This window comes from Adiantum capillus-veneris, chromosome 22 (assembly GCF_014529385.1).
Source record: "Adiantum capillus-veneris isolate H3 chromosome 22, ASM1452938v2, whole genome shotgun sequence".
Taxonomy (NCBI): domain Eukaryota; kingdom Viridiplantae; phylum Streptophyta; class Polypodiopsida; order Polypodiales; family Pteridaceae; genus Adiantum; species Adiantum capillus-veneris.
In genome coordinates, this window is record NC_140952.1 from 29,444,085 (window position 1) to 29,454,737 (window position 10,653).

Sequence of the window (10,653 nt, forward strand, 5' to 3'; positions counted from 1 at the left end):
GATGTGATGGGTATCATCATGAAGGATGTACAAAGGATAAGCACAACTTGCGACCTGTCATCAGAAGGGCAAAGCAACAAAGAGGAAAGTAAATCACCTGGCCTATGAGAAAGTAGGTTGAAGGGTATGCTGTCTATGGAATTAAAAATTGAAGAGAAAGATAATTTTTTGCAAATGTTGATAGGATTTCCTGAACTTTTCATTGACAACTATGAAAGAATCATAGGTATTACAGTAGTGGAACATCATATTAAGCTGAAGGAAGGGGTAAAACCAGTTGTGCAAAAGCTACGACGGCTGGGTGTCATACAAGAAAAGGCACTCCTGGACAAGGTAAGGAATCTACTAGAAGCAGGGTTCATCTATCCTGTAGAAAACTCATGGTGGGTGTCACTCGTAGTAGTGGCGCATAAGAAGAATGGTAAGGGGAGGGTCTACATTGACTACAAACCACTAAATGCAGCTACAAAGAGAGACCACTTTCCTCTCCCTTTCTTGGAAGAAATTTTGAATGAAGTGGCGGGTTTTGAATGCTACACTGTGTGTGATGGTTATTCTGGGTATTTTCAAATACGCATAGCCTTGGAAGATCAGCTAAAAACCGCTTTCATTACGCCATGGCGTTGTTTTGCATACAGACTTATGCCATTTGGTCTCACAAATGCACCTGCTACATTCCAAAGATATGTCACATATGTCTTTCAACCGTTCTTTGGAACATCCATAAGAGTGTTCATTGATGATTTTTGTATATATAGCCCTCGCATTTCACACTTAGAAAAGGTAACTGAGGGTTTGACAAGGTTGCAAAGCCTAGGTGGGCAATTAAATGTAGACAAGTGCCGCATAAGGGAAAGTAGAGTCATTCTTTTAGGGCATGAAGTTTCGGCAAAAGTTACCAATGCCAATCCAAGTAAGGTGTCTGCACTCATAGCCCTACCTTCACCAAAAACCACACATCAATTGGTCACTTTTTTACAAAAGGTGAGATACTTGAGTATATTCATACATCTACTATCACAACTTGCTCTACGAGTGCAACAGCTCACTCAAAGATCAACTTTCACCTGGAACAAGGAGAGCGAACATCACTACAACAAGGTAAAGGAGGTCTTAGCCAGCCTACCAACTATTTCATAACAAGGAGGTCTTAGCCAGCCTACCAACTATTTCATAACAAGGAGGTCTTAGCCAGCCTACCTAACAAGGTGAGGTACTTGAGTATATTCATACATCTACTATCACAACTTGCTCTACCACTGCAACAACTCACTCAAAGATCAACTTTCACCTGGAACAAGGAGAGCGAACATGACTACAACAAGGTAAAGGAGGTCTTAGCCAACCTACCAACTATTTCACCACCTAAGTGGGATGAGAAATTCAGTGTCACCTCAAGTGTGGGTGTTGACTCCTTGGCGGCTGTCCTACTCCAGAAGGATACAACAACATCTTTCATGAGGCCAATCTACTTATCCAGTCGAATGATGATAGCATCTGAGAAAGGTTTCACCCCTGTAGAACACCTAGTCCTAGCCCTTAGATTTGCAACTACAAAGTTTAGGTCATATTTAATGCCTAGGAAATTTGTGATTTTAACCATGGATAAGATGTTTCCCTATGTTGTACAACACATGGATGTTTCTACTAGGTTTACTAAATGGCTAGTTCATCTGCAAGAATTTGACTACACGGTACAAGTAGAAAGCACGACAAGGGCAAGCTTGGGGAGACTCATGACCTACCAAAACTTTGAGAAAAAGGTAAAGCAATCTAAAGGGAAAGGAATTCAATCACTTCTAGAGCCACCGGTGATAGAAAGAGTACACTCTCTCTACTTTGATGGAGCCTACAAGCGAGCATCCAACAAAGCAGCTCTGCATGATAGTGGTCCTTGATGACAAAGGTATCAAGGTGTTTTCGCTTGGCCATTTGTTGGAATCACATTCTAACAATGAAGCTGAATATGCAGCATTAACCAAGGGGTTACAATGGTGCCCTAATGTATTTGGGGATGCTCTACTTTTGGTAAGGCAAGTAAATGGAGTATGGACATGTAATAATCCTAGCTTGAGGACTTACTTAACCTGTGTAAAACCGTTTTTGGGAAAGTTTGAAGAAGTTCAACTACACCACATCCCAAGGGCTCAAAACCATGAATAGCAAGCGAAAGACTGCAAGAAGTGGTGGTTGGGGCTATAAAGCTAAATCTCCCTCTATTTCAAGGTAGTGACGCCTTACCTGACATCATGCATTTTTTGGATATAGGGGAATGTCCATTGGATTTAACAAAAGGACAAAAGCAATGGCTTACCCGAAAGGCCACAAGGTATCGGCTATCAATGACGGTTTGTATTGTAAGGGTAAGGATCAAATACTTAGGAAGGTCCCTCTCTCTAATGAAATTACGGGGGTAATTGCTAGTTGTCATGATGGTGTTTGTGGTGGTCACTTTGCCCTAGATATAACAAGTAGGATAATCTTACAGGCTGGTTTTGTATGGCCTAGCCTCAACCGTGATGTACACCAATGGTGTAAGACATGTAAGTTATGTCAAAAGGCCGGCACCAGGTCACTTATGCCTGAACCACATACACCTACCTTTTCATATGGACCATTTTGGAGTATAGCTACCATAGGACCATTGCGATTAGGAGAAACTTGGACTCAATTTTGGGCCCTGTAAAAAAAGCCAACTCAGCATAGAGAGAGGTATTATGAAAAATATATATATTTTTTTGGAATTCTATTTCTCATAGTACATACATAAAAGTTTGATGAATCACTTAAATGCATGATCGTACAAAATGCTTTTCGAGAGCCCAACTTAAGTGTACACAAAAATCCATGTATGTGAATCTTAATGAGTGATGTGATGTGCGATGAGAGAAAACACATAGGAGTTGTTTTCAAAATAAAAAAATAATACCATGGATGCATTCGGAACGTCCAAAAACCTTAGGATAGCTCTTTAAAACGCTGAAATCTGACGTCGCTAGCTCAAGATATAACATTTTTAAGCCTAGGGCCTCGTGAGGCCAGTACCAAGTGAATAGAGGCCCTTGAGACCCCCTCAAGGGCCTCTATTCGCTTAGTAGTGACCTCACGAGGCCCTAGGCTTAAAAATGCTATATCTTGAGCTAGAGACGTCAGATTTCACCGTTTTAAAGAGCTATCCTAAGGTTTTTGGACGTTACAGATGCATTCGTAGACTTAAAAAATGCTATGTCTTAATCCTAGGGCCTCATGAGGTCATAAACAAGCGAATAGAGGTCCCAGAGACTCCTCAAGGGCCTCTATTCGCTTGGTTCTAACTCCTTCATAGTCTTAAATAGATCTATCAATCACTATCAAGTACAATCTGTTCGAATTTAAATTGCAAGTACTTCATAAAAAGGCGATTGATACTTGTGCTAGTTGCACAAGTACAAGTACTTCACTTTATAGGATAGCAACAGCGGGTCATAAAAAGGCGTTCGGCGCTTGTGCAAGATGTCATTATCAAGCTCCTTACTTTTCTAATGATAGTGTGATACTTTTCCAATGTAACGTTAGTCTTCTTCCTATTGGCTAAGGAGCATTCTCTCACTAGAGCTAGAAGGCCCAAAAAAGAGTCCATTTCTTTCCTAATGCTAGGGCCAACTCAAGGAAGTTCTACATCATCATGGGAGTCGACTATATGACTAGATGGGCGGAAGCTACATCCACAACTAGGATCACAGCCGTAGAGGTAGCTAAGTTTGTCTATGAGCACATATGTTGCACGTTTGGCACACCATTAGAAATCATCTCTGATAGAGGGCTAGCTTTCAAAGCAGACTAGGTAGGAGAGTTAATGCAAAAACTTGGCATTACAAGGAGGCAGACCTGACCATATTAGCTTGAATGTAATGGCCTAGTTGAGAAAGTGAATGGAATGGTTTGTAAAATTATCACCAAGCAGGTTAACAATCATCCTGGAGATTGGGATAAGCATCTAATTCCACCTTTGTGGGCCTACAAGACCTCGTTCCGTACATCTTTGGGGTTCACCCCATATCATTTGGTATTTGGCAAGGAGGCAATCTTACCTATTGATGTGCAATCAATTATTATACGGCACAGGCAGAGCACAGACGGCTTAGTTTCAACCAGCATCTTCGATGCAAAGATTTAAAGAAAGGCATGTTGGTGCTCCACTACGACAATCACACACACGCAAACATAAGAAGCTCCTACTTTGATGGGAGGTCCCTTTCATCATCAAGAAAAAGTATGCCAATGGAAGTTACCAGCTTATGGAAGCTGATGGTAAGCTTCATAAAACAAGAGTAAATGGTTGGCGGCTCAAACCTTATTTCCTTTGATTTGATCAGACTCCACCTATCGACATTCCTGATGAGGATACACCATCAACCTCCACCTCCAATGAAAATGATCAAACAAATGAGTTAGAGGCATAAATGCCCTAACCTTAGGGGGAGGGCTAATGATACTGGTTTAGCCACACCGCCCTCTAGCCCCCGGCCAAAGAAACTGAAGGTGGCCAGTTTTCAAAAACAAGGCTTCATGAATCAACCCATTCGAAGAACCAGAGGTAAACAAAACAACCATTTTTTTTTTGTATTGCCACCAACTCGCGCACGTGAAGTGGGATGCCGCGTCTCCTTTGGGCACCACACACCCCCTCTCATCTTTTATTTTCTCTCTATCTTTTTTGCCGAACCTCGCAAGGCGCATAAAACAAGCTGCTTTCTTTCCCTTCCATGGCGGGCCGTCGTTTTTGTTTTTTTACAAGTCTCTCTCTGTCTTTCATTATTTTCCACACTATCTCCCTCTCCCTTACCTCTCTCGCTCGTCCACACTTCCTCAAACTCAATCTCCTCTCCCTGTCTCCCCTCTTGTCTTCCTTCCACCGGTAGGCCACGTAACATATTCTCTCTCTCTTTCTTTCATACTCTCTCTCTCACTCTCCAACTGTCTCTCTTTGTATAAACAACCGGAAGGCACAAATAATACACCCTCTCTCTCTCTCTCTCTCTCTCTCTCTCTCTCACATAACCCAAGCCACCCCCCCTTCCTCGCTCGCTGTCAGCCAGGTGCTGGCTCGGGGCCCCTCTCTTCCTTGTCTCTCCCGCTCCCGATTCAAGCCCGAAGGCAGCCGCACACAAAGACCATCTCTCTCTTATCCACACACACACCTACTCTAAACGACCTCACCCTCTCCCTCACCTTCTCAGCCCCCCCTCTTTCCCTAGCTCACTCTTCTCACACCCCCTCCCTTGCTCTCTGTGTTGGGTAAACAGTCCAAAGGCAGCAATACAGGGTTTTCCTTTGGCTAAAACATTGCAATCTAGCTCAAGCTACCAAAGTTTAAGCTTTTCTCTCTCTCTCTCTCTCTCTCTCTCTCTCTCTCTCTCTCTCTCTCTCTCTCCATTGTTTGTAAACGAGCATTTTTTCATTATAATGGCTTCCAATAAGAGTATTTTTTAGCATTCTTGACCACTGTGTTTTAATGGTAAAAGTGGGTTCTTCATTTTGTAAATTCCTAGTAACCTACTCTCTCTCTAGTGGTCAGAGTAGCCCTTCACTAGCCCACTAGCTAGTATTTTACTCTTTTTTAAACAAAAGGACTACCTTTGATCTGTAAGGACATATGATATATCTCTTTTCTTTCTCACACCTTAAATGCCCCATTCTCCCCTTTTGGTGTCATAGACTCCACTTTCACCTACACCTACCCTTTACTCAGATTTTGGCCGGTTACAAAGAACGTCATCTTCTTTTTTGGTACACCCCTTTGATGAGAGCCTTTTTAACTTTAAAAGCTGGGTTCCACACACAAATTTTTGAATAATTATCTTCGCTTGGTTTTTGTTGGCTTTCGGACAGTGGAGAGTGGGATACCCCTCCTCTTTTCACTTTACAGCTGTAGCTTATCTCTATTTCCCTTTCACAACATAGAAACCCCAAAATGTACGCTCTGTGGCCATTACCATAGTCTGCTACTCTCGCGTAATGCGTGCCAGTCTCGTCTTAATCTCCTACTGCTTAGCCACAACCACGGTCTTCTATTCTCGCATAACGCGTGCCAGTTCCTTCCCCCATCTTAATCTCCTACTGCTCGCACACAATTTAGTCGCTCCCCACTTACCTGCGCTACAAAATAAAGATTAATTTCCTTCTTCTTCGCCTACAACACCATGGAAAACTTCTGAATCTCTACCTCTACGACCACACCACTCGAGACTCCACGGAAACTGGCCAATGTTCAGCAGGGCCTGTCTTTGTGGCTCAGGAGAATGGATGCAGGAAAAGGATGAACTATTTCTTTAGGTTTTTTGTCTATTGTGGAAAGGGAAAGAGTTTGATGATTCTGTAGGAATCGTCTTCTGCAATTGATGCTTCAATGGCGTCCATTCCTCCATCATCTCAACGGACTGGCCAGATGTGTGGAGATGATGTACCATTTGTCTTCTGTTTCTTCTTTGCACTAAGATTTCCGATTTTTTTAAATGCCTTAAAGGGCAATCTATGCTGCTGGACTTGGTCTACAGAAGCACCCGATCCTCACACATCATTTTTTTTTTGCTTTGCCAATTCCGACAGCCCCTATTCTGGCTTCTCTCTCACAACCCGCAGAAGCTTTTCTGGCTACCCCTGTTTTTGGCAACTCTCACCCTCTGCACAAAATTTCCCCTCCTCTGTAATTGTCTAGGGTTTGATCCGTTGCATTAGTGACCCTATCTTTTACTCCACCTTGATTGAACTTGATAGTGCCATCCCTTCTCAGCAGGCTGAAGATACCACAATCCTATCCACTCTTGACCTTCCCGCATGGTTTCGCTTGTATGCCATGGCACGGGAAAACCCACCTGCCCGATTACCCGCCTACGTGATTTGGCGGAAAATCTACTCGCAATTATTGACGCAGATGAGCGTGATCGAAAAGAGTGGCTCGAGCATGCACCAAATTTAATGCCACGAGTCATGGAGAGTAATGGAAAGCGGCTGCGAAACGACCCACTAACCCGACAGCGAAAGAGACATTTACTTAATGGCTTTTCAAAGATCATCACAATGCCTCCAGCCGCTACCACAAGCTCACTCTTACCTATGGATCTTGAAGAAGAGGAGCAGATGCTTGCAAACAAAGACTTCACCATTGCCACGCTGAGTCGAAGCCTCACCACAAAACCCTTTGAAACCTACACCGATCCCTTCATCCCAAGTCGGCTTTTGGAGATGTTCTTGGGTAAAGCTCACCACGAAGCTTGGTCCTTCGGTAATTTTACTTTACTTGCTCCCCTCCCCGAGAATCTTCTCCTTACTCTACTTAATGATAATGATAAGACTGTGGTCAAGCAAGGTCTTATGCAGATTCTTGAGGGCAATAACTCCAACCTCTTCGAAAACACTCTAATTGCCACCCCCTTCTCTATGTCATTTTTTGAACCACGCCGCTGTAATGCAAATTTTGGTTGCGTGGTCGGGGTTAAGGGTGTCATCTCTACCACAAACCGAGATACTAATTATACTACACAAGTATGGAATGTGCACCGACCTTTTCTTAAGTGCAGTTGAGAGCATATTGGACAAGGGGATCATTGCCGGGACAACAATGTTTTGTGGTTCGATCATGCTTTATGGTTGGTTCTCAATCAACTACCTCGCTTCTTCCCAAGCTCAAACCTTAAACGGTCTACTATTGCCTTTATGAGTTGGGTCGCTAAAGAAACCCAAGAAGTGATTAAAGCTCTCCTCCTCCATGTATTCTACAGGCAAAAGCTAAAAGATGCTATCACTCATTCTATTTTGTTTAGCCACATAGCACCTTCCTGCAGTTCATCCTCGGAAGTGGATTCTTTTGTGAATGCGGCAGCTGCTCCAATTTCAAAGGCATCCCACGATACTCGTTCGGCCAAAAAAGCGCGCGGAGAAGGGAATCAAACCCTACGCAGAAGAGGAAGGAACTTCCCCTCTCAATGCTCAAATACCTCTACTACACCTCCAAGATGGAAGAGAGCCTCACCAGCCAACTCCACCGCTAGTAGCCGCACCCCTCAAAACCCAACCCCCACTTTCCCACCTTTCTTTGCACAAGCTTCTGCCCCACCCCCCATACCAACTCCAAAAACCAAACCGTCTTCACCTAGGCATGCGTAACTAGTGCTAAATCCCTCCTTTATGATTAATGCACGTTTCCAAAGATGTGCATGGATGCTTTCGGTTTATCCCCAAGAGCAAGGCGAAGGGAACCTTTGTTCCCCTTCATTTTGTCAACCCCTTGCTTGATATCAAAAATCTCACCTCTTTTTTTAGCTTGTTTTTCTTCGGGCTTGGCATTTCCACCACTCCCCTATGGGATGAATGCATTTTCAGTTGGGCTTTTGACCCCCCTTTGAAAGTAACACTCTGTAATGCGAAGGAAGTTTTCACCTCTCTCACACCCCATGAGTGCTTTTGTAACTTGGAAATCACCGCACAACACGTAATCTCCACAAATTTTTGTTCTTTTATGAGTACCTCTCTCACTCACCTTTGTGGCCACGGTCTTGGTCACATACCAACTAAACCACATAACTTCATAGAAGCGTTTGAGGAGCTAAATCAAGCACTCTTATATCTCATAAAATCAGGTTGCATCACTGTACCTTCTAACCTAACACACGGAGAATTAACTAATGCGTTCTTAGCTTATTGTGGGAAATTCCTCCCTTCTAAAATCCAACACCACATCCATAATGATCTCACAAGAGAAATTAAAGAACTAAGGAACAAATTATTTCTTACTTGCATCGACAAGGCTCCAAACAATATGATTATCATTGTAAAGCCTTTGTTCTTTTTGAAGCCCAAAAACGCCTACAAGGCAACGATTTTACACCATCTCCTCTAGGGATTGAAGGAGTTACCTCCCTTGTGCTAACTTTTCTCTCTCAATACACCTTTCCAGAACACCACTCCCTCCCTTATCTCACTGGCATATAGAAACTGCATAAGGCCTCTTTTAGATGGATTACATGTGGGGCTACTTGTTGCTACTCAGAAATCTCTACACTTATGGCTTGCTTGTTAAAAACTTGTATTCCACTACTCAAGGAACGATCCAAAAAACTTAACAACAAAGCACTTTTATGTCACCATCTTCATCTACAATCTTGGTGGATTGTAGATTGGGTTTACGATTGCATCCTCAACCTCCCCTCTCATGCATCACAATTCTACTCAGGGGATGTAAAAAGATGCTTCGAGAACATCCCACATGCAGGGGTACAAGGCCTAATCCATCATCTTACCTTGTTAATTACCCATGCCTTCTCCGCATCTCTAAAAACATTCATCTCTTTCAAAAGATTCCCATCCAATTGCATAGAGGGCACTTGGTCTTCCTATAGATATAAATCAAGCCTTTCATTTAATCTCAAGGAAGTACTCCAACTAAACGATTGGCTCGTTAATAACATGTTTTTACAATGTGAAGGGAAAATTTATAGGCAAACCAACGGAATCCCAATGGGACTAGCATGCTCCCCCCTATGGTGCAATCTCTACCTCCACTCCCTAGAGTTTGAGTTTCTCTCTAACACTCTCAACACACATAGCTCTAAAGAGATTCTCTCAACTTTAGGTCATCCCTTTAGATATTACGACGATATCTTACTCGTAAACTCTACAAACCCATCTTTCTTCATAGAGTAACACAAAATCTACCCTAGTTGCTTACCCATTGAAACCACCTCTGGTAACTCTACCAAATTTCTAAACCTCCATCTGTCTACCCAATTTGGCTATCTCACAAAAAGCCTTACGTCAAAAGAAGATAAACTCCCATGCACACCCATAAGATACCTCAAAAGATCCAGCAACCGGCCATGTGAATGGGTGCATAAGGTCATTATCTCACAGCTCAAACCAATACTCTACTGTAACTCCAATGCCACGGAAGCCTCTAAATACATTAAAATGCTTGTGGACTCTTTTTGTAAAAATGGTTTCAAGAGAGCTAAACTTTGGAGACTTGTGAGAAGATTCCTTTCAGAGTTTTCAGCTTCAAAATTCTCATGCCACCCAACTACACTCTTGGACTCGCTAGATTTTGGAGGGCACTAGGACCCCTTAGGGGACCTAGTACCCCCTTTGGGACAAATCCTCATCCTTCCTAGTGCGGGCGGAGGAGGGTCTCTCTCACTAGCACAAAAAACACCTCTAAAGGCTAATATAGTGCACACCTTAGAACCTAGACCAAGAGGCTTATAAGGTTACAAGATTTTGGATGGAAGTATCTCTTACTTCAACCTCACCCCCCAATTTTTTAAATAAAAAAAAGACTCCACTACCCCCACTACACCCCTCCCTAACCATGCACCCTTTGGGCTTCCCTCTCTTTGTTTTTGAGGTTGCACCCTTCTTTCTCTCTAGCCTATAAATATAGAGGTTTGGTTGTCCATTTCTCTCTAGCCTATAAATATAGAGGTTTGGTTGTCCATTTTAAGGTGACATTTTGTTCACAAACAAGCTGTCAAGAAAGAGAAATCTCACCACACCCTCTCACCACTCTGCTCAAATGGAATCTTCCTCTCAGGTTTGTAGCTTACCCTTGCTTTTGATTGTTCTTTTTTAGCTTGACATCTATGACATGTAGGATTATCCTATGACACCTACCTTCCACCA

General features: G+C 42.9%; 1 pseudogene; it reads left to right on the plus strand.

Moving 5' to 3' along the window:
* Positions 1-6,835: 6,835 nt before the first annotated feature.
* LOC147429087 (uncharacterized) lies at positions 6,836-8,274 on the plus strand (annotated as a pseudogene).
* The last annotated feature ends 2,379 nt before the right edge of the window (positions 8,275-10,653 follow it).